The following is a 23,969-nucleotide window of genomic DNA, read 5'->3' as shown; positions in this document are numbered from 1 at the left end:
ATATATATATATAATATATATATAAGAACATCTCTATACATCTCTATCAGCAAATTAGCAAAATATTCAGTTCACTTACCTTATTGAGGTATATATAATTATATATATATATATATATATATATATATATACATATATATATATATATATATATATATATATATATATATATATATATATATATATATATATATATATATATAAAGAGGTGGCTTGCTGCTTTACAGATCATCACTGTTAACACTGTTGGTGAAAGTTTTGTATCGATCTCGTGGACAGTCATGTCAGTATATAAGATTTAATGATCTATAGGAAATGCTATTTCATAAATACTGAGTTCCTAAGCACTTTTAGTCTCATATTTATTTCGCATATTTCCTTAAAATGCACATTTTACACTCAAACCCAGTTTCGTCAACAACAAAATGTTTACGACCACTCTCTTAATTAACGTTAATAGATTATGGATACTTTACTCTATGCTCAAGAAAAATACCTGCTGCCCACTCCTCCTTCCTTGGCCTGACGGCGCAAACATCTATTTGGATGTTCCGTTAGTTACTTGTTCAACTGCTTCAGGACCTTTCACACTGTCGTACGTAAATGCGACACGATGTCGGACCAACATGCGACTAGCAGTGGACTATTATCTCTAATGTATGTACCTTTTCACACTATGTCGGTCCGGCACAGTGTTGCCAAAGTGCGGAGAAACGACCAAAGTGCGGAGAAGATTCGAGGGGGAGTCATTGAATGCAGAGCTGAGGTCTGCACTCCTCACGTGTGCGGCGCTGTAGGTCCGCATATATATTTATGCTTTTAAAACTTTTTTTCATCAATGAAAAATGATTGAAATTATATGATATTTTTGAAAGTACTAATATTTTGAAAAATTAACCATTTTCACTAGTCTCGAGTGTTCACGCGCCAATATCAAATACGATCATGCGATTGTCAATTAAGAACTGATTTTGACAACAGCATATGACGTAACCCAAACGTGATGTTTTAAAATGCATTCATTCTTTAGGTCCAGCAATCTTCAATTTGCGTTTGTAATTTCATATATATATATATATATATATATATATATATATAATACATACATATAGTTTAGTAAAATTTAATTAATTTGTGAATTAATCTCAGGGTGAAGGCTGACTTACATTATTGTAAACTTAGTCATGTTTAATGAGTTTTTATTTTATTTATTTATTTACTTATTTATTTTGAGAAAACAACGGCAAATATGCATTAGGCAATTGCATTAGTTGAAGTGATTTAACTGATTATAACCGAATAAGTTTCGATATAAGTATGCTAGGAAGTGGAAATTAACACTACACATCCCGGTGCGGAGCTATAATTTCTCGGTGATGTGCGGACTTTGCGGTAACCCTGACTCAGAAACACTCCTTCTGGGGCCCACCGGGTGACCGGGCCCTGTACTGAGCACCCAAACAAAGCATCCCATCTTCTTTTGTGACCAACTTTGCCTTTGTTTCTCACTGAACAAGCATCATCTTGTGCGCAGTCCACATCACCACATGTGTTTGTTGTGTTTGGGGCTATTTTTGCTGGTGAAACTGATAGCATACAAGCCATCATGGTGCCAAAGAAAGTTCCATGTGCCAGCCCTTTGGTAAAAAATGGCCAAAAATACTACAGAATTCAAGAAAGAACTTGTAACAAAATATGAAAGTGGTGCACATGTTGGTGATTTCGCTAGTATGTCAGCAGTCAAGTGTCAACAATCACCTCTATCCTAGCAAATAAAACTTAAAGTAAGGCACCTGATGTTGCGATAGGGGCCACTTCATTAACAAAACAGAGATCGCAATTATTGGAAGACAGAAAAGCTTTTTTTAGTGTGGATAAATGAAAAACAATTAGTGGGGGATGGTGCGTCTGAAGCAATAATTTGTGAAAAGGATAGGGTGTTGCATGCTTATCTAAGTAAGAAAATGCCAACAACAAGTGCTGCTGTTAGTTGTTTCAAGGCCAGCAGAGGCTGGTTTGAAAAATTCAAAAAGCATATGGGGATCATAGTCGTACGGCATGGAGAGGCTTCGAGTTCCAATAAATGTGCTGCTAAAGAATTTGTTCTTGAATTCAAAGAATATCTTGAGGGTGAAGGATTCCTCCCTCACCCAGTCTTCAATTATGATGAAACAGGCCTGTTTTGGGAAATAATGCCAAAGAGGACCCTACATCATGCAGGAGGAAAATTCATTGCCAGGGCACAAGCCTATGAAGGACAGGCTAACTCTTGTTTGTGGAAATGCCAGTGGGGATTTCAAAGTGAAGCTCCTACTAGTGTATCACACTGAAACTCAACAAAAAGGCATGGGTCACAAGGCAAATTTTCATCAAGTGGGTCCCCCTCATCATGGGACCACATTGACGTAGTGAGGGGGCTCTCGAACCTCAGGAATTTCTTCCTAGGTTCGAACCCAATAGTCCCATATGACATATTTTTGGAATAAAATCAGTGGATTTTTCCACTTTTGTCAAAATTTTCACTATCTAATAAATAAGAAAACATATCATAACTTGGATTGGAGTTAAATCTAAAGCTAAATAGTGGGAAATATGGTAGATCCATCACCTACATGATGGGGGGGGGGGGGGGGAGATCGCTACATGGAGGGTCAGAAGGGGAGATCCCGACCTCCTGTGCCTGGTGGCCTACCAAGGCTTGGGGGAGGAGGGGGAGGGATGTGTCCCTGTACCCTGTAGCGGGGCGGCTGGGTACGGCATGCCTGAGCACCGAGTTTATCCCCCTCCCCTCCCAATGGTCTCTCCCCCTTCTACGTAGACTCGGGTAGGCTAGCTGGGTAGCGAGTGAGTCGTCACACCACCGAGGTGGGTGAGCGCGTAGGTGGGGGGAGAGAGAGGGGGGGTGTCAGTAACAGGGTGGCACATACGCGATCAACTGGAAACCCTCTCGGCCGGGTGAACAGACACGCGGTGTTAAGGGCCAGTCGATCGAGGAAGGCCTATAGGCCAACCAAAAGCCGCACAGCATAGCAACACATAAAATATCAATAAATTAACAATAAGATAGCTAGCTAGCCTAACACGGGGGGGAAATAAATGAAATAAAAATAAGAATGAGAGAAAGATGTTGTCCTAGAATGGATAGGCTAATTGCAAATCCGAAGATTTGGGTGTGTTAGCCGCGCCACTCATAGCGGCTAGTCAGTATGCCGTACCGAAAGAATCGGGGGGCAGGCGACTAGGGGGCAGAAGGACAAGAAAACGAAGGGACAAGGTCCTAACTTAAAGGCATGAGGGCCAAAAACTCCTAACAACAGGGAATCGAGATCTAACCAGGCTAGGCTAAGATCCGAAACATGCGCTCGGAGCAAAAACCCCCGTGAAAGGACTAGTATGTAAAAAACAAAGCTAACTGCATTAAATAGGAACAAAAAATATATACTATATGAATATACTGCTGAACATAGTAGGGCCCAAATGGTATGGGGGACCAAATGGAACATGTGAAACCGCCATGTGGTCGACGAGCCGAGAGAAAGCAGCGCGAGAACAATGATGCTCCCGCTGCTGCACTTCTAAGACTCAAAAACACGTCAAAAACGTAGAAGATCCTCGTAAAAAAGATCTAAAACCTTAATAGCAGTACTTAACTTGGATGCAGAAGCTTGTTTTGAGCCATCTTAGAAATGAGGGATAAAATTCCTAGCATAAACACAGCACAGAACAAAAACGCGTGTGGCGCCAAAAACGCGTGGCGCCGACAATGCTATCGAAAGGAATGACGACAAAGACACTGACCGTAGTAGTAGCGGGAAGCGGGGCCTTAGTTCGGCTCCTCTGTAGGTGAGGGATTTTGGCGGAGGAGACTAAATGGCAAGGGACCTCTGGTAGTGGTATCCACTCGCTCTTTTACTATACCGCCACCTTTAATTAAAAGGTGAGCGAGCCAGGATATTCTGGCACTATCATTTCTCTTTTTTCTCTGGTAAATATAGCAATATTTATACCTTAGAAATGAGTATCAAAGGAACCATTTCACGGAGCGACACAGGGTGAGCCCAGAAATTGAATTTCTACAAAAAAACGACATTTTATTGCATGCTTACTGAAAAATTATACAGCTGTAGGTTCCCTACATGGCAGACAACAGATTCAAACTTTCACGGTGGCACCGCCATCGCCAATGTAGGTGACATCATCTCCCTTCACTCAAGGGAGGTGCAGGTACAACTGTCCAGGTAACAATTTGTTCTCCCCTGTGGGGAGGAGGGAGGGCTTTAATTAATAATTGTTCGGTAAGTATGCAATAAAATTTCATTTTATTATAAAAACTCCATTTTTATTGCAGCGTCTTATCAAAACCAATATACAGCGATTTACCCATTCCAAGGATTGGGGGGGCGGGGGGGTGGGGGTGGGGGGGACTGTGGCTGTATGCTTAATTAAAAAATATCTCAAAATTCTTGAAAAAAAGACAAAAGAGCACTGCTAGTGCTTGTTGTACTGTACCTTTTGTACAAGTACTTACCTGGCAGATATATACTTAGCTATAGACTCGTCGTCCCGACAGAATTTCAAAACTCGCGGCACACGCGACAGGTAGGTCAGGTGATCCACCATTCCCGCCGCTGGGTGGCGGGGTCTGGAACTATTCCCGTTTTCTAAGCCATAATTTCTCTGTCGGTTGAACGGACAACACCTATTGTTCGTCCTCCATCTTGGATTTCAACTCGTTTGCCGAGAATTTGGATTGGTTTTTTGTGGTGACGTATTCTGTTTTTTCTCTGGCTTGGCATACGCTTATTGTGGACTGTTTTTCGACTTTGGTTTTGACTACTCTTTCACGATGTCTGACGCTAAGGCTTCACCTATGTTTAGAGTTTGCAGTAGGGAAGACTGTAAGGTTAGGCTGCCTAAATCGGCATTAGATCCGCATAGTATTTGCGCTAAATGCAGGGAGAATGAATGTTCTTTTATTAACACCTGTGTGGAATGCGAGAACCTTACGGAGCTTGAATGGAAGGAATTATCATCATATGTTAGGAAGCTTGAGAGAGATAGAGTGAGGAAGGCTTCAGCTAGGTCATCTAGTAGATCTTGCTCCTTAGAACAAGAAATTAACTCTCCATCTAACAATTTCCCTTAGCCTCAGCTGCCTCTCCTGTTCTGAATCCAAAGATTCTTCATCAGAGAGGGAAAATGTAAAAGCTTCAATTAAGAAACTTCAAGCTCAGCTACGAGCTCTAAACCAAGGTAAGAGTGGTGATAGTGACTTGTGCAGTGTCCCCAGTGCAGTGGACCGGTTCCTCATTGCTCCTAGGCCTAGACCTCTTCCAAACTCCCAGGACCAGGGGAGGAGGAATGTCGAAAGCCGCAGGGAGGATGCAGAACATCCCCAACGGTCAGGCGTCCCTTCGGCAGATCCTGTTGTTAAGTCCCAGGCTGCCTCGGATTGCCGCAGAAAAGGCGTCCTTAAGGAGTGTTTTTCGGCCTCAGACTCTTCCTCTCCTAAACGAGGATGGAGTTCGGCCTCCCGTTCGCGCCCTTTGAAGAGAGCCTGGAAGGCGCCTAAAGGAGACGCTGCTGACTCCAGCCCAGAGCGTTTTCCCGAGGATTGGCCTTCGGGACCTAAGAGGACTAGACAAGAGGAGCCTGCTCTTCAGGATCCGACCAAGAAGTTTTTGGTTAATCTGCAAGAGCAGTTAGCGTCGCTCGTAGGCTCTTTTGCTAAGGACTCTACAAGGAGGAAGGATGTCTCGCTCCCTGTTAAGAGTTCCGCTAAGCGTCCTTCTTCGTATAGGAGAGAACTCTCACGTTCTCCAGGGCGTTTATCGCCTTCGTCAAGGGACTCGTCGGATAGGAGTTGTTCTCCTGAGAGAAGAGCCCTTTCGCCCTATAGGCTGGCTTCCCCGAAGCGCCCTCTTAGACACAGCGCATCGAGCAGAAGTCTCGATCGGTTTAGCTACAAGGAACCGGAAAACCGATTTTAGGTATCAGGATCCCTTGGGTCTTCAGGACCAGACCAGAGCCAGACAGACGCAAAGAGGCAGCAAGACGCAAGAAAGGACGTCAAGAGCCTCTTAGAACGCTGGATTCAGGACGTCAGGATTCTGCTAGAAGGCAGGAATCAGGACGCTTTGAGCCAGGACGCCATGAGTCAGGGGGGGCCAGGAGTCAGGGCGCCAGGAGTCCAGGGCGCCGGGAGGATCAGGGCGCCAGGAGTCATGGGCGCCAGGAGTCAGGGCGTCAGGAGTCAGGGCGCCAGGAGTTAGGACGCCAGAAAACAGGACGCCAGGAGTACGTTAGGCGTCAAGTGTTAGGGCGCCAAGAGCCTGTTAAGCGTCAGGAATCAGGACGCGGGGATCTTTTCAAGCGCCCTGAATCAGGACGCCAGGAGCCTAGCAAGCGCCACGAACCCGACGAACCTAGACAACAAGAGTCTAGTAGGCACAAGAGTGTTGCCGACAGACAGGAGCCTCACTCTTCGTATAGGAGTGCTAATGTTCCGCGCTCCCCTTCTCGGGAAAGGAGTTCTTCTCCCGGGAAGAGCCAGATCACTCCAAAACGACCTCCTTCTGTAGATCAGTTGGACCAGGTATCGGAAGACGAAGAGCCTGTAGATGTAGCAGTTTCGGACTACAAGAGACTTTCTCTTTTGCTGCTAAAGGAGTTCGGAGACTCCCTTCATCCTGCGGACCCTCCTTCACCAGGATCGTTGATGTCCAGCACTAAAGCTCTCAAATCGTCTTCCTTCGTTAAGATGCGCCCCGCTCTTTGTATGAAAAAGGCATTGAAAACTTTTTCAGAGTGGTTGACTTCCAGAAGGGAAGCGGGCAAGACAGTTTTTTCCTGCCCTCCTTCCAAGTTAACAGGCAAACCAGGAAGGTGGTACGAGACCAAAGAGCCGATGGGGTTAGGCCTGCCTTCTTCCGCGGATGCGGATTTTGCTTCCTTAGTGGACTCTGCTAGAAGGAAGTCGTTGCTGTCTGCTAAGGCGACTTGGGGCATGTGTGAGCTGGACCACCTTCTAAAGGGCCTCTTTAAAACCCTAGAAGTCTTCAACTTTATGGACTGGGCGTTAGGAGCATTAGCGAAGAGAGCTCAGGACACGGACTTTGTTTCCATGGAGGAACTTTCGAGCGTCCTGGCTTGTCTGGACAGAGCGGTCATGGACGGTTCTGTGGAAGTTGCCTCTCTTTTTGGAACGGGAGTTTTGAAGAAGAGATCTGTCTTTAGCTCTTTCTTAGCAAGAGCAGTATCACCTTGCAAAGGACATCTCTTCTTTTTGCTCCTTTATCCCCGCACCTTTTTCCACAAGAGACGGTTAGAGAGGTTTCGAAATCTCTTACGGAGAAGGCAACTCAAGATCTCCTCACGCACTCAGCCAAGAAGTTTAGGCCGGCAGTGCCGATAGAGAAGAAAGAGAGACCCTCTTTTGTTCAGCCCTTTCGAGGGGCCTCCTCTTCTAGAGCCCCTCTTAGAGGTCGAAGACCAGAGAGAAAGAGTAGACCATCTAGAAGGTCCTTCGGGAAGTCTAGATGAACAGCAAGTCCTCCAGACGAAAGTAGGCGCCAGGCTACTCCACTTTGCCAAAGTCTGGGCGCAGAAGGGAGCGGACTCCTGGTCCCTCTCTATCCTGAAAAAAGGATACTTGATCCCCTTCAGGGAAAATCCTCCCTTGACGACAACTCCAAGGGAGTTAACCGCCAGATACTCGGATCCGGTCCGAAAGCTTGCTATGTTGCAAGCAATGGAACAGATGATTTCCAAGGAAGCGGTAGAACTGGTTCAAGATCTCCAGTCTCCAGGATTCTACAATCGGCTATTCCTGGTACCGAAAGCATCGGGGGGATGGAGACCAGTTCTAGACGTCAGTGCCCTGAATTTCTTTGTCTTGAAGAAGAAATTTTCAATGGAGACGTCTTCCTCTGTTCTATCTGCTCTTCGTCCAGGGGACTGGATGGTGTCCCTGGACCTTCAGGATGCGTATTTCCATGTGCCAATTCATCCGGCAGGAAGGAAATATCTGAGGTTCATGTTCCAAGGGAAAGTGTTCCAGTTCCGAGCGATGTGCTTCGGACTTTCGACTGCCCCTCAAGTCTTTACGGACATCATGAAGAATGTAGCTTATTGGCTACATCTGGAAGGGATCAGGATCTCGTTATATCTGGACGATTGGCTAATAAGAGCCCAATCGGAGAAAAAATGTCTGGAGGACCTTTTAGTGACTCTAAAGTTGACAAAGTCCTTAGGACTTTTAGTAAATCACGAGAAATCCATGCTGACTCCCCAGCAAAGTATTGTCTATCTGGGGATTCAGATGGATTCTCGGGATTTTCTAGCGTATCCTTGCGCAGGAAAGGAGAGAACGCTGCCTAGAAAAGGTGTCAGTCTTCTTAAGGAAAGAACATTGTTCCGCGAGGGAATGGATGAGCTTGCTGGGGACCCTCTCCTCGATGGAACAGTTCGTTTCCTTAGGAAGACTTCACCTACGACCCCTTCAATTTTATCTGAAGGAGAAGTGGGATTGGAAGTCCAACAATCTGGGAGAGACTTTTCCAATCTCGAAACGGATCAAGGAGAATATCCGTTGGTGGTTAGATCCACAGAAACTAAGCAAAGGAATCTCCCTTCGCTTACAGAACCGGCGCCTGGCGTTGTTTGCAGACGCCTCAGATTCAGGGTGGGGAGCGACCCTAGGTTCGCAAGAAGTGTCAGGCATTTGGGAAGGAGAACAAGTGTCCTGGCACATCAACAAGAAAGAGCTAACAGCCATTCATCTAGCTTTGGTTCATTTCGAGGAAACAGGTCTCAGGTCTGGGGATTCAGATTCACTCGGACAACACAACAGCCCTCGCTTATATAAAGAAGCAAGGGGGGACGCATTCCTTTTCCCTGTACGAATCAGCAAAGGATCTGCTGATTTGGGCACAGGAAAGGAAGATCTCTCTCCTCACAAGGTTTGTACAGGGAGAGAAAAATGTCCGGGCAGATCTGTTAAGCAGAAAAGATCAAGTCCTACCCACGGAATGGACTCTCAATCCTCAGATTTGCCAACAACTGTGGCATCTGTGGGGAAGGCCCAATATAGACCTGTTCGCGACCAACAAGAACCACAGATTAGAAACCTATTGCTCCCCGATCTCGGATCCTCAAGCAGTAGCAGTAGACAGCTTTCTGCTAGATTGGACGGGCTTGGACGCGTACGCCTTCCCTCCTTTCAAGATAGTAGGAGAAGTGTTGAGGAAGTTCGCTTGCTCGGAAGGAACAAGAATGACCCTCATCGCTCCCTTTGGCCGGCTCTCGATTGGTTCACAGAGGTGCTGGAGTGGTTAGTGGATTTCCAAGATCGCTTCCACTAAGGAACGATCTTCTCAAACAACCCCACTTCGACAGGTTTCACAAAAACCTCCCCGCTCTAAGTCTGACCGCCTTCAGACTGTCGAAGGACTTGTCAGAGCAAGGGGCTTTTCACGAGAAGTGGCGAAGGCTATTGCAAGAGCCAGAAGAGTCTCCACTTCTAAAGTATATCAGTCGAAGTGGGAGTTGTTTAGAAGATGGTGTAGGGAAAAGAAAATATCCTCCTCCAGTACCTCTGTAACTGAAATCGCAGATTTTCTCCTATATTTGAGAAAAGACTGTAACCTGGCAGTTTCAACAGTGAAGGGTTACAGAAGTATGCTGGCCTCATTTTTCGACATAGAGGAATAGATCTGACAAACAATAAAGATCTTCATGACCTTATAAAGTCTTTTGAGACCACGAAAGAACATGTAATCAAGAAGCCTAGCTGGAACTTGGATGTGGTCCTCAAGTTCCTAATGTCGGAAAATTCGTACCGTCTCACGCAGCTTCGTTTAGGGACTTAACAAGAAAGTCTTTATTCCTTTTTGCGTTAGCAACAGCCAAGAGAGTGAGCGAGTTGCAAGCTTTGGAAGGTAAAGTGGGGTTTAAGAAAGATTCAGCGATTTGCTCCTTTCAACCATTTTTTCTAGCGAAAAATGAAAATCCCTCAAAGCCTTGGCCAAGAAGCTTTGAGATAAAAGGAATATCTTCATTAACAGGGAGAGAACTAGAAAGGACTTTGTGTCCAGTCAGGGCACTCAAGTTCTACCTGGAGAAGAAGAAGTTGCTGAAAGGTACAGAAGAAAGTCTTTGGTGCTCTGTAAGAGATCCGAAAAGAGCGATTTCTAAGAATGCCCTTACATTCTTCATAAAAGATGTAATAAGGGAAGCTCACCTTAAATGCGAAGAAGAGCATTTCAAGGTTCTCAGAGTGAGAGCTCATGAAGTGAGAGCCATAGCTACGTCGATGGCATTTCACAAAACATGGTCGCTTCAGGCTCTTATAGATTCGACATTTTGGAGATGTAATTCGGTGTTCGCCTCGAATTACCTAAGAGATGTTAAAATTTCGTACGAAAAGTGCTTTGCTCTGGGAGCGTATGTTTCGGCGAATTCAGTGCTGGGAGAAGGGGCTGAGGCTAATCCTTCCTATTTAGTTTAAGGCTTAAATTACTGTTTATTGGTGGTTGTTTTTATTGGTTAATTGTCAGAGGGAATAGGGACCCTCCCTACTTACAATTCATAGAGTGTAACAAGACTAACATGGTCAGGTGATCGGGATTGGCTTCAGTGCTCTTTGTGATTTGTTTAATAACCTTAACTCTGTCATGTAAGAGGGCGAGTCTCCATTGATATGACAAAAGGTCAAGGCTCTACCATGTAAGTGGGTCAGCCCCATTGGTACGATCCAGTATAGGCTCTGTCGCGTAAGCGGCTAGCCCCCATTGACACGATCCAAAGAGTTATTCAACCATAGGTTCATTCCTCGTTGAAACTCTTGAGGCAAGCAGACTCATCGACAGTAGTCATGAAGTCTTCAGCCCAATAAGGTAGGAACTATGGATTATGTTATCCAAGAACATAGGTTGTTTTTTCCCTGTTTTTTAATGTATTTAGTTAAGTATTATTTTGTTTTTAGCTGTCTTTCTTGCCCGCCACCAAGGGTGCCAATCAGCTAAGTATATATCTGCTGGGTAAGTTACTTGTACAAAAATGATATTGTTAAGATACAATAAAGTTTTGTACATACTTACCTGGCAGATATATACGATTAATGGCCCACCAGCCTCCCCTCAGGAGACAGGGGTAAGAGAAATTATGGCTTAGAAAACGGGAATAGTTCCAGACCCCGCCACCCAGCGGCGGGAATGGTGGATCACCTGACCTACCTGTCGCGTGTGCCGCGAGTTTTGAAATTCTGTCGGGACGACCGAGTCTATAGCTAAGTATATATCTGCCAGGTAAGTATGTACAAAACTTTATTGTATCTTAACAATATCATTTTAAGAGAACTACTAAATACTGCCTCTGGTCGGTGCTCATCTTACGTAGTGGAAGGCTTGGAGTATGACCAATGAGTGCCTCTAAATGGAGTGGAATATCTTCTTAGTCATGGCAGTTCACCGCTGACTCAGCGAAGATACAACAAAATACTGCCCTTGACCTGGGCTAAGACCAGAAATAACAAACAAGAAAAGACAACCAACAACTGTCAGCTACACCAAATTAAAAAAACTCTTTAACCACCAAACTAAGACATAATGAACTGGCAAGTACTCCAGGTACATTGTACCCCCCAGACTTCCCTTTAACTCGTCAACCTTTATACTTGATACAAGGCAAAAAAATAACAGAGAGGGACTGACCCCCTATGTTGTTCTCCCAACAGGCCAACAATATGCCATCTACCGAAAGTGGGCTGAGGGACTTACAATCTTCGAACACTGTTTAAATTTCTTTCAAATAATGCATGGCAAAGATGGATTTAGACGTCTATCCACTATCCTTCAAAAGGTATTTTGAAAGATAGTGGAAAGCGACAAGTTGTGCTAAAATGCAAGGGAAGTCGCTACTGCTCGAACTTCATGCGCTTTCACTCTCAGTAATGGGAAATCTGCATCATTAGCTTGAGAATGTGCATCGACAATTAATTCTCTCAGAAAAATGGAGATAGCATTTTTTGAGAGAGGGCGAGAGGGATTTCTAACAGAGCATCACAAACAATTCGACTAACCTCTAATTCTCTACGTTCTGTGGAGGTGACATCTTAGTGCCTGCACGGAACATAAGTCTCTTTTCTTCCTGGCCTAGTAAGTCTGTTCAGTTCTTGAGGGACGCAGGAGTGTGGCCAAGGATTAGAACAGTTCTCATTTTTAGCAAGAAAACAGAGTGCCAAGAAGCAAACCGCGTTACCTTGAGAGAAGTCCACCTTTTTTCCATTGTGTGCAGCTCGCCAACGCATCTTGCTGACGCTAAGGCTACTAGAAATAGTCTTCTTGGTAAAGCTTCTCATAGACAAAGAAAATAAAGGCTCAAAGGAAGGGCCCAAAAGCCATTTAAAGAAGATATTGAGATTCCATGCTACCGTGCCCTTCAACTTGGGAAGTCTCAAAAGATTTAATTAAATCAGAAAGGTCACTACTCGTGGAGAGGTCTAATCCTCTGTGTTTGAAAACTTGAGGCAAGCATCACTCTGTATCCCTTATTTGTCGAAGGTGCTAAATGCTTCATGTCCCTTAAGAAGAGAAGAAAGTCCACTATTTCACTCACAGACTTCTCAGAAGAGACTTTAGTTTGCCTACACCATCTTCGAAACACTCCCCATTTAGACTGGTATAGTCTATTAGAAGAATTTCTTCTGCAGTTCGCTATAGCTTCTGCAGCTCGTTTCGAAAACCCTTTCACTCTGACAAAACTCCTGACAGTCTGAATCCTGTCAGTGCCAGAGTGGACAGTCCTTGATAGAATCTTGCGAAGTGTGGTTGTTTGAGCAGACATTTCTTTAAAGGTAGAAGCCTGGGAAGTCTACAAGCAAGTTGAGGAGATCTGGGAACCATTCCTTCCTTGGCCAGAACGGAACGACGAGCGTCAGTGAAACGTTTGTGAAACGAAACTTTGTTCAGCACCTGTTCTATCAGGCCGAATGGGGGAAAGGTGTACGCATCCAGACTCGACCAGTATAATAGGATTGCGTCGACTGACCATGCATGTTGGCCTGGGACTGACGAGCAGAACAGAGGAAGGTGGTTATTCCTCAAAGTTGCAAATAGATTTATTGCAGGCTTTCCCCAGAGCTTCCACAGGTCTAGGCAGACCTTGGTGTTGAGAGTCTATTCCAATGGCAGCACTTGGTGACGTCAACTTAGCTCATCCACCAACAAGTTCATTTTCCCTTGAACAAAATGAGGGATCAAAGAAACTTGAAACTTCTCTGCCCACAGTAGCAGATCTTTTGCCAGGTTGTAAAGAGTGAAGGAACGTGTTCTCCCGTTTCCTGATGTAGGATAGTGTGGTGAAATTGTCTGCCTGAACTGCTACCACCTGTCCTGCTACAAGGTGGTGAACGATTGAAGTCCCAGGTACACTGCTAATAGTTCCTTCACATTTGATATGAAGAGTGCGCTGAAGTTCCGACCACTTCCTGACACACTCTTCTCTCCCAGCAGGGCTCCTGCATCAGTTGCGTCTGAAAAGAACTAAAGGGTTGGGTGGAGTGGGCGAAGAGAAAGACCCTCCACAAGCCTTGGTTTTGATTTCGTCTGTGATCATGAATACTGTTGAGTCCGGTTGGGTCTTCCTGCACCATGATGCCATCAGGAAGAATTGCAGGGGTCTCATGTGCAGTCCCTCACCACAAAATAAGCCTCAAGATTTATAGCAAGCCCAACCTTGTAGCAGTCCTAATAATGAAAAACAGCACTGCTCTGGGGGGACCGAAGGAGGTGTGCACGAACGTAGTTTACAAATTCACTTGTCCAGAGATGTGTCGATCTCACAGCCAAAACTACATCGGGCACACTACAACGACCCTTCGGAGACGTCTGCTGGCTCATAGAAATCAAGGGGCCATCCAACAACATTATTTTGATGTTCACAACAGGAAGCCGTCTGTACAAGAGCTTATAGAAGGCACCAAGATTGTGCAGAAAGAAGACAGATATGGTCTCTTCTTAATAACCGAAGCAGTAAGCATCGCTATTCAGAAACCGGCCTTGAACGTCCAACAAGAATCGGACCATATACTCCCCTCCAGCAGGAGAAGGAATACATGAGCCAACAGGGACCAGACAGCACACCCCAACCCACCGAGAACATTGCGCCCCTTAGAAGACATGAGAGGACCCAGCAAAAGCCAATTAACATTATGGAGGAGTAATGATGGTAGTTTATATTTGACAACGTCTCCTAGGGTTGCGAGAGAGAGAGAGAGAGAGATATTGGTGGAGGAATAAATGGGAGTGGTTGAATGGCGGTTGTAAGCGTGTGTCTGTTGTGGCGCTCTGTTGTGTATATTAGTGGCAGGAGTGTGTTACAGGAGTTGAAAGCAGTACGGCGTTTGGTAAAGTTATAGCGTTGGTTTTGGCAGAAGTCGTGTCTGTTGATGGCCACTTGATGTGTTATTTGATTGATTTTGGTGTTGTAAAGTTGTTGTACGTGTGTCTGTCTGGTTGTGGTGAGGTTGAAGAGGTTGGTAGTGCATTGCAGTGTCTGTGGGTGGTGGTTGGGGCAGTGTCGGTGTTGGCGGGTTATTGTGCTGGGGTAAGTCGTGTGGTTGTCGTTTATTTCGAGCTGTTGGTATTCATCAGCTCAGTGATTTGTCGGGTTGTTAAGTTGTTGTGGGGTTGTAGTTCTCGGTTGGTTGGTTTGTGTTGAGATTATCGGCGGTGACTGTGTCTCGGCTAGCCTATATCCAGTGGACAGCACAGCCTAGCCCTGAGTATCTGGAGCCTGAGGTGAGTACGTGTTTGTGTTTTGTGTGTTCGGTATTTTGTTGAACCAGTTGTCCTGCAGGTAAAAAGTAACGTAAAGGGGAAAGTGTGGCTGTGGGAAATTGTCATCTTGTATGATTAATGTAACAGTGGGGATTAATGTAACAGTGGGGAGTGTGCTTGTTTTTTTACTTAGCTGTGATTTCGCCACAACATGCTTGCTGGTTGCTGAGGCCCTGCCCAACACGAATCTGCAGATGTTAATCAACCTAGACCACACTGTGGCGAAATCAAAGCCAAGTAAAAAAACAAGCAAACTCCCCACAGTTACATTAATCGCAAAAGCTGGCTGAATTTCCACACAGCCACACTTTCCCCTTACGTTACTTTTTACCTGCAGGACAATTGGTTCCACGAAATACCGAACACACAAAACACAAACACGTACTCACCTCAGGCTCCAGATACTCAGGGCTAGGCTGTGCTGTCCGCTGGATATAGGCTATAGGCTAGCCGACACACAACCACCACCGATAACCAAACACAAACCAACCAACTGAGACCCACAACCCCACAACAACTCAACAAATCACTGCAGATGAACACCAACAGCCCGAAAGAACATGACAACCACATAACTTAACCCAGCACAACAACCCGCCAACACCAACACTGCCCCAACCATCATTCACAGACACCGAAACGCACTACCAACTTCTTCAACCTCACCACAACCAGACAGACACACGCACAACAACTTTACAACCCCAAAATCTATCAGATAACACATCAACAGACAAGACTGCTGCCAAAAACTTTATGCCTTCCACGAACGCCTTACTTCTTACGATTCTCGTAACAGACTCCCGCCACCGATCTACACAACAGACACGCTTCCGACCGCCATTTAACCACTCCCATTTATTCTTCTACCAATATCTCTCTCTCTCACGCAACCCTTGGAGACGTTGTCAAATATAAAGTACTATCATTGCTCCTCCATATTACCTCCCCCATTACATTTGACAACGTCTCCTCACACTCACACAACATCCACACTAAATTGCCTTTCCCAACACCCAAGGATGCTCAGATGCAGGCCCCCTGGATCTTGTTTGAGGACCATCATACACTCTTTCAGTTACATTGCCATTCACTTCTTCCAAACCACTTTCATTCAAACTCCCATTATCTCCCTCACTACCATCCTCCCAAATTCCATTCACTACTTCAGCGATGTCTTCTAACTCTGGTTCCAACATCTCCCCTATTTCGGCCAACCAAACCACTCAGTTCATCCAAACTTCCGTCAAACTCCCGCAAAGACTTATCCATCCTATCAACTACCTCCTTATTACTCAGTTTCCTTCTCACTGAATTCTTATTTGTCCCTGTCAACTCAAACCCACACACTACAAGTATCATTCATTCCCTCAAAGTCATCCATAGCACATGCTTTATCAACCGTTTGCACCCCACCATCAACCCCCTTACCATGCTGTTCACGCTTTTTCCCTTCCACTTCCTCTCTCCACACTCTTCTGTTTTCTTCCATACTCAACCAACACCAACTGTCGATCTCCCAGACCCATTTGTTCACCGACAGTTGGTTCATACTTATTCACCCTCAACCACTCACTCATCACATTCCCCCAAACATACTGTGGTACTTCCCTCCACTTATGGAGTTGGTTATGGTGTGCCCTAACCTCATCCATTCCCCCACCTACTCGCAATTTCCCCAAAACATAACTCAATCCACTCGGTCCCATTTCCAAAACCTCAAAAGGCCCTTCAAATTTCTCCCTTACTAAATTTATTCACATTCATTCTTCCCATCTCAACCACCTCTTTCAACACCTATCCCCAATCTTAAAACTCTCAAACCTTTCACTCGCTTTCTTCCACAAATCCCGATCACCTTCTTACAGACCCAACCGTGGCCTGACAATCGTTTTAAAATTCAACACATATTTACAAGGAGACATACCTATACTCTTCTGCAGTGTGGCGTTATATAACCCAAACTGCACATCCTACATACATATCCCAATCCTTGTCACCCTTACTCATCATTCGCAAAATCTCAGACATCGTCCTAACAGTCCTTTCAGCCAACCCATTCGCACTGGGCATATACGGAGTAGAATACACATGCACAATACAGTGGTCCCCCCCCGTATTCGCGGGGGATGCGTACCAGACCCTCCCGTGAATAGTTAAAACCCGCGAATGTTTGGAACCCCTATGAAAATGCTAAAAACAGCCTATTTTGTTAGTTAAAACTCAAGAAAAACCCACTAAAAATGTTCATACTTGGTTTTTTTAATAGTTTTATCACAAAAAGTGCATTTTATGATGAAATTCATAAAAAAAACAGTAATTTGTGGATATTTATCATAGAAAAATACCGCGAATGCGCGAATTTTCCGTGAATAATGAGGGGAAACGTTCCCCAGAGAAATCCGCGAATGTGTGAGTCCGCGAATCTGGAGAACGCGAATACAGGGGGGTCCACTGTACCCCATTCCTCAACATTTCTTCAAATTTCCATCCCACAAACTCAGGTTCATTATCACTCAACATTTTGCCGGCTTACACACACACATGGGCAATATCACTTGACCCACCATTCGTGCAACAGTTTCACTCCTCTTATCTTTGATGGGAACCACAAAGGCAAATTTACTCATGTGATCCACCATCACAATCATCCCCTCGTGTCCTCTCGCAGTCCTAGGCAAAGAAACACAATCAATCACAAGCATTTCAAACGACTTGACTCTTTCATCTGCAATCTCAACACAGGTGGACTTGCATGCACACTCTGATACTTTCCCCTGTGACAGTCTTCACATATGACAGCAACATCCACACAAATCTTATTCAACCCAGGGGCATAAAATCTCTCTCTCATGCATTCCCACAACTTATTTTTCCCCATATGCACAAACCGATCATGCACCAACAAACACATACAGCTGCCTCAACAGAAAACACCGGCACATACACTTCCCTGTCATACACCCCTTCCTGATGCAAAAAGTACACTATGTTTTTACACACCACAAACAGTTTAGCAACCCTCTTATATACATCCAACTCACATGGCCAATCCTCCACACGCACTCCTCCCAAAACACATTGTCGCAACATACTTATCTCCAGGCACTTATCTTGCATTTCCTCAATCTCTTCCTCACTCAACAGATCATTCTCACTCCCAGCAATATCAATCATACCCACAAAGTTTGCTACAAATACATTACCATCTTGAATCCTAGCTACTTGACTGGCCCCCTCTCTAGGAATTCCATTTCCTATATCTACGTCTATATCATGACTCCTCAAAAAATCTATCCCTATTAAAAAGTAAGATGGCATATCATTTTCTCCTATAACTATAAAGTTATGTATTACTTCCAGATCTCCTAACCTAACCTTTAACCATACCTCTTCCCATACTAAAATACTTCTTTGTCCTAACCCATGTATTCTTACACTTGTAGACTGCCTTTTCACTTCCCAATCGCATCTCCCAAGTTCGCTCACTACTGACCCACTCACCAAGGAAACTTGTGCCCCTGTGTCAACCAAACTACAGTACTCACTATCATTTACTCGGACAAACGTCACCATTTTCCCTCGAGTCCCATGCACACACATTCACTACCACGTCCACCTGGTTATCCACATCACATTCATCCTCAGTCAATTCCCCATTTCCACAATTCTGACTCAGATCCCCGTCACAGTCCCCTTTTGTAACCAACCAATTACAACCACGTTCCCCGCACTAAATCATCAAAAACCCCGTGTTCATTACCTGTACTCACTCTTCCTCGATACTCAACCGGTCCGTCCCATCCAAAATACAACACTTTTATTCCAAACAACTCGGCTACTGCTGACAACAATTCATGCAACATTTCTCCTTCCCCACCCTGTTCCTCCGCATATGCCACTTCCTTCTGCACATCACTCATCAACTTCACTCGCAACTCATTCACACTACCAGGTACCTCTTCAACCAGACCCCTACATTCCAAGTCTTTCAATGTTGAAAACAAACATTCACACACACTGTCATTCCCTTCAAACCTCTCTTTTACAACTAACCCCTCAGGTACCATATTCAGATCCCAGTCACTTTTCACAACACCACTGTCCTTACTATGCATCCTAGACATCGTATCAGCAATCACTTTTTTTACTCCCCGGCACATATTCTAAGCTAAAATCAAACTCACTCAAATCCTCAACCGTACTCGTGATCCTAGCATTCACACTTTCCTTCTTGATCATATACACTAACGGCCGATGGTCTGTCCTTATGACAAATTTTACCCCATACAAAAACACTTTCAACGCTTTCACACAAAACCTTATTGCCGCAAGCTCCTCCTCAACCACCGAATACTTCAGCTCTGCTTTATTAAAAGCTTTACTCATATATGCAATCACTCTCAATTGTCCCTCCCCATTCACCTCTTGCATCTGCACCGAGCATCCTCCCATACTAAACTTACAAGCATCAGCATACAACTCAAGCTTACTTGCATCCTTCATCCTCACTAGAGTCTGGAAAAGCCAAGGTGACGTCTCTAGCAGCCTCCTCTTTCAATCTCTCAAATGCTCCTACCATTCGCTCATCCCACCTCAGCTTAGTACAATTTTTCTTCCCTGTCCATTCAGTCAACAGCTTCCCTATACCCGAAAAATCCCTAACAAACTTCCTCCAAAACTCAATCAAACCCAAAAAACCCTTTAACTCCCGCACGGTCCAGGGACGTGGAAACTTCTTTACTTTTCCACAAACTTTTCACTCTTTCTTACACCACTCGCACTCAACTTATGACCAAGAAATTCCACTTCCCCAGCCAACCACGTACACTTCTCCAGCTTCACTTTCACTCCAACCTCTTCCAACTGTTTTAACACCTTCTCAAGCAGTTCCATATTCTCCTCAACAGTCTCACTTGCAATCAAAACATCATCTATAAACAGAGTCACCCTCCTTCTATCAAAACCAGCCAAAACTACATTCATCGCCCTCTGGAAGGCAGCAGGCGCATTAGCCAATCCAAAACTTAACCTCTTGAATTGATAGTGACAGCTACCACTCGAAAAAGCCGTAACATGCCTGCTCCCTTCCTCAAATCCAATTTTGTCAAAACTCTCATCCTATGCATCTTATACACACCACCAGACACCGCATTCATCGGGAATCGCTCCTTCACAGTCACTTCATTCACCTTCCTGTAATCCACACACATCCTCGAACTCCCATCTGTCTTGCGTACTGGGACTATGGGACTATTCCAAGCACTCTCGCTCCTCTCGATCACTCTCACCACTCTCTCAAGTTCCTCACACTGTTCCTCAATCTCTTGGGTAATAGGTGCAGGAAAGTGCCGGGGACGCAGATATATGGGGTTATCGTCATTCAAAACTATCTTGAACTCTGGAAGCTTAGATCCCCTGAAATCCTCTTCACCCTGCCTCAACGCACCCCGCCTATCCCACAACATCTGCATCAACCGCTCCCTCTCGTCATCACAAACATTTTCATCCACCTCAATTCTTTCTCTCAACTCATCATACTTCCATTCATCACTTTCTTTCATGCTACCTGTCATCACCCACCGCACCCTAACATATCTTTCATCATCCACATCCACCAACGTATATAACCACCACCTTCACGTATACCCCGCACTCGCTTTTTCCTAATACTCGGCAATGAGGCTACAAAAAACCCGAGGATTCTCCATATCCAAAATCCCGTCGTACACGTGCATGCTCGCTCTTACCAAGTTCGCATCCGCACCCTCAACCACATATGCACACTTGTCACCTTTGGCAATCCGAAGACTATCGGGCCACGCAACTTTCACGCTAACAACTTCGACTTCTCATGGCACTTTTACTCTCTCTTTTGCAACCAACATATCATACTTATCACTCATTCCCTTGATCATATAAAAGTCACCTTCATCCATCACTACCCCTTCGACTTCTACATTTTCACACAACATTCCCACCACAGGCATACCCAAATTTCTTATTTCTCGTACCTCCCCTTTACATTTCCTAATTTCACACTCACTCTGCAACTTGTCACATCCATTCTAAAAAAGAACACTGACACTGCACCCAGTATCAATCAAAGCAACCAAACACACCCCTTTGCACCCCACTTTTACAATCATACATTCATGAGCTCTTCTTCCTCCAAACCCTTTTTCATGCAACAATCTCCTTCACGCACATGCATCACTCTTACTGCTCACACACCAGAGGACCCACCCAACTGAATCCCCTTTGTACCTAGTTTCCCGAATCCCCAACCTGACTCATCCTCTTTCGCCTACACACACTCACCACATGTCCTTCCATTCCACATTCAACACATTTTGCCCGCTGTTCTTTACACATCCTAGCATAATGCCCATTCTTCCCGCAATTACCGCACACCTCAAATAACATGGGTACCTCGACATCCACTTGCTATATGCCCTACTTGCCCACACCTGTAACATTTAATATCCCTATCTTTCTTACACTCGCTCACTAAATGCCCCGTTTGCCCACACCTGAAGCAGGCTCCCAACGCCCACCGACATTCATTCTTCCTGTGCCCTAGCTTTCCACATCTGTAACACTGCTGCTCTTGTTCATGACTAACCGACCCTGCTCTTCCACTGCTTGCACTCCGACCTCTCTTAGGGCTAACCATACTTACGTTACTGGCTCTAACGCTCCTATCAACCACTCGCTCTGCCACTCGCCTTGGCCCTTCTAAAACTGCTTCCCTATAGCTCTTAAACTATGGTATAGCCTCAGCTACTTTTGTCCTAACACTAACACTTCTTCTCTCTTTCATACACCTATTCAACTCATAATCCTCTACTATTTCCAAAATGTCGTTCCATGTCAACCTTTCATTCGTCCATCGCATTTTCTCCTTACGTTTCAGATTTACAAACTCGTACACACTCTCAGGCACAGTCACCAACAACTTCCTCACTAACTCTTTACAATCATTTATCCCTTTGTCCCCAAACTTTTTCCTGGCTAATGTTTCCAACCTGCACACATAAATGGACAACGACTCGCCATCATTCATTCTTACCTCATCAAAACCATGTTTTCTCCTATATCTAACAGTGCTCTTTATTCTCTTCGCCTGTTCCACAATCCTGGCTTTCACACTCTCATAAGGCACATTCCCCACACTCATTATTACCCCATACATACTCAACAAAAATCCTGTCAAAAAGCTACCCAACTCTCTTGTTATCCCCATACTTTGCCTCACAATACCTCTCATATTCCTTAAAAAAATCCCCTATGTCCCTACTACCAGATTCCTCGTATTATGCACATCTAGGTATCTCTCTCATATATACAGCCTTTCGTACTTCCCGCTCACTCTCACTTTCGCTACTTCCATTTTGATCCCTCTTAACCTTGTCCGAATACAGCGAATCAACTTCCATACTAACATCCATGCTCCTGATTACACTCTTCTTACCCTTCTTTCTACCAACCTGTTTCCACTCACCACTATCTAAATCAGGCAGCCTTTTCCCCAATGTATTTAGTCCTAGTCTCATCCTGTCTGTCATCCTTACTAGCCTTCTTTCCCTTAGTCTTCTTCTTTACCTCAGCCCCCTTCTTACTCTTGTACTCAGGTTTATCTTTATCCTGTCTCTTACCCTGCTTTCCCTTACCTATCACAACCAAGTCACCTTCGTCACTTGTAGCCTCATCCACTCGCTCTTCCACTTTCTTTACCACTTCTGGTCTATCAAAAGACCCAGTAGGCCTACCTCCTACAGCTCCCTCTCCCATGAACCCCTTCATCATCATCTGCACTGCATTCATCATCCCTAAGAATTGTTCATCCATTTTCTCAACCACTCTCTTCCGCTCCTTTCATTTCACTACTACTTTCATTTCCACTTATGCACTCCTTAGCATTCCTCTCATTTCCTCTAACTCGCTCTTCAGCTCCTCATACTCTACCCTTAACCTCTCATTCTCCACTTCCAACCTTTGCTTAGCTTCTCTCGCCAACCTCAACTTCTTCAGCCTCTCCACCTCACTCAATCCTTCCATCCCAAATTTTCTCACCACTCATACACACTTGCCTAGATCAATCGTCCTGCAGCTGCCACACCAGCAGTCCCTGTTCGGGCGCCAAAAATTCCTGTGGTGGAATCAAAGCTAAGTAAAAAAAAACAAGCAAACTCCTCTCAGTTACGTTAATCACAAAAGCTGGCTGAATTTCCCACAGCCACACTTTCCCCTTTACGTTACTTTTTACCTGCAGGACAATTGGTTCCACAAAATACCGAGCACACAAATCACAAAACACGTACTCACCTCAGGCTCCAGATACTCAGGGCTAGGCTGTGCTGTCCGCTGGATACAAGCTATAGGCTAGCCGACACACAACCACCATCGATAACCAAACACAAACCAACCGAGACCCTTAACCCCACAACCACCCAACAAATCACTGCAGACAAACACCAACAGCCCGAAAGAACACGACAACCACACAACTTACCCCAGTACAACAACCCGCCAACACCAACACTGCCCCAACCACCACTCACAGACACCGAAATGCGCAACCTCTTCAACCTCACCACAACCAGACAGACACACGCACAACAACTTTATAACCCCAAAATCTATCAGATAACACATCAACAGACAAGACTGCTGCCAAAAACAACTTTATGCCTTCCACGAACGCCTTACTTCTTATGACTCTCGTAACAGACTCCCGCCACCGATCTACACAACAGAGCGCCACAACAGACACGCTTCCAACCGCCATTTAACCACTCCCATTTATTCTTCTACCAATCTCTCTCTCACGCAACCCTTGGAGACGTTGTCAAATATAAACTACTATCATTACTCCTTCATAACACCCACACACACATTTAATATGTTATACACATTAATGTATAAACAGAAATTAGCTGATTTGTACCTTTATGCAGTGCTAAAAAATATTTTTTATTCCTGTATTCACATTTCTATATTCATTTTTATTCCTGTATGTACGTAATTTTGTATTTAAAACCAATACGTATGTCACATATTAAATTTTAAACATATATTTAAGGAAACACTAGCACATGGCATTATATTTTGAATACTTATTTTAATCAC

The sequence above is a fragment of the Macrobrachium nipponense genome, chromosome 26, assembly GCF_015104395.2.
Source record: "Macrobrachium nipponense isolate FS-2020 chromosome 26, ASM1510439v2, whole genome shotgun sequence".
In the NCBI taxonomy this organism is placed as follows: Eukaryota; Metazoa; Arthropoda; class Malacostraca; order Decapoda; family Palaemonidae; genus Macrobrachium; species Macrobrachium nipponense.
This window is presented reverse-complemented; position numbering follows the sequence as displayed.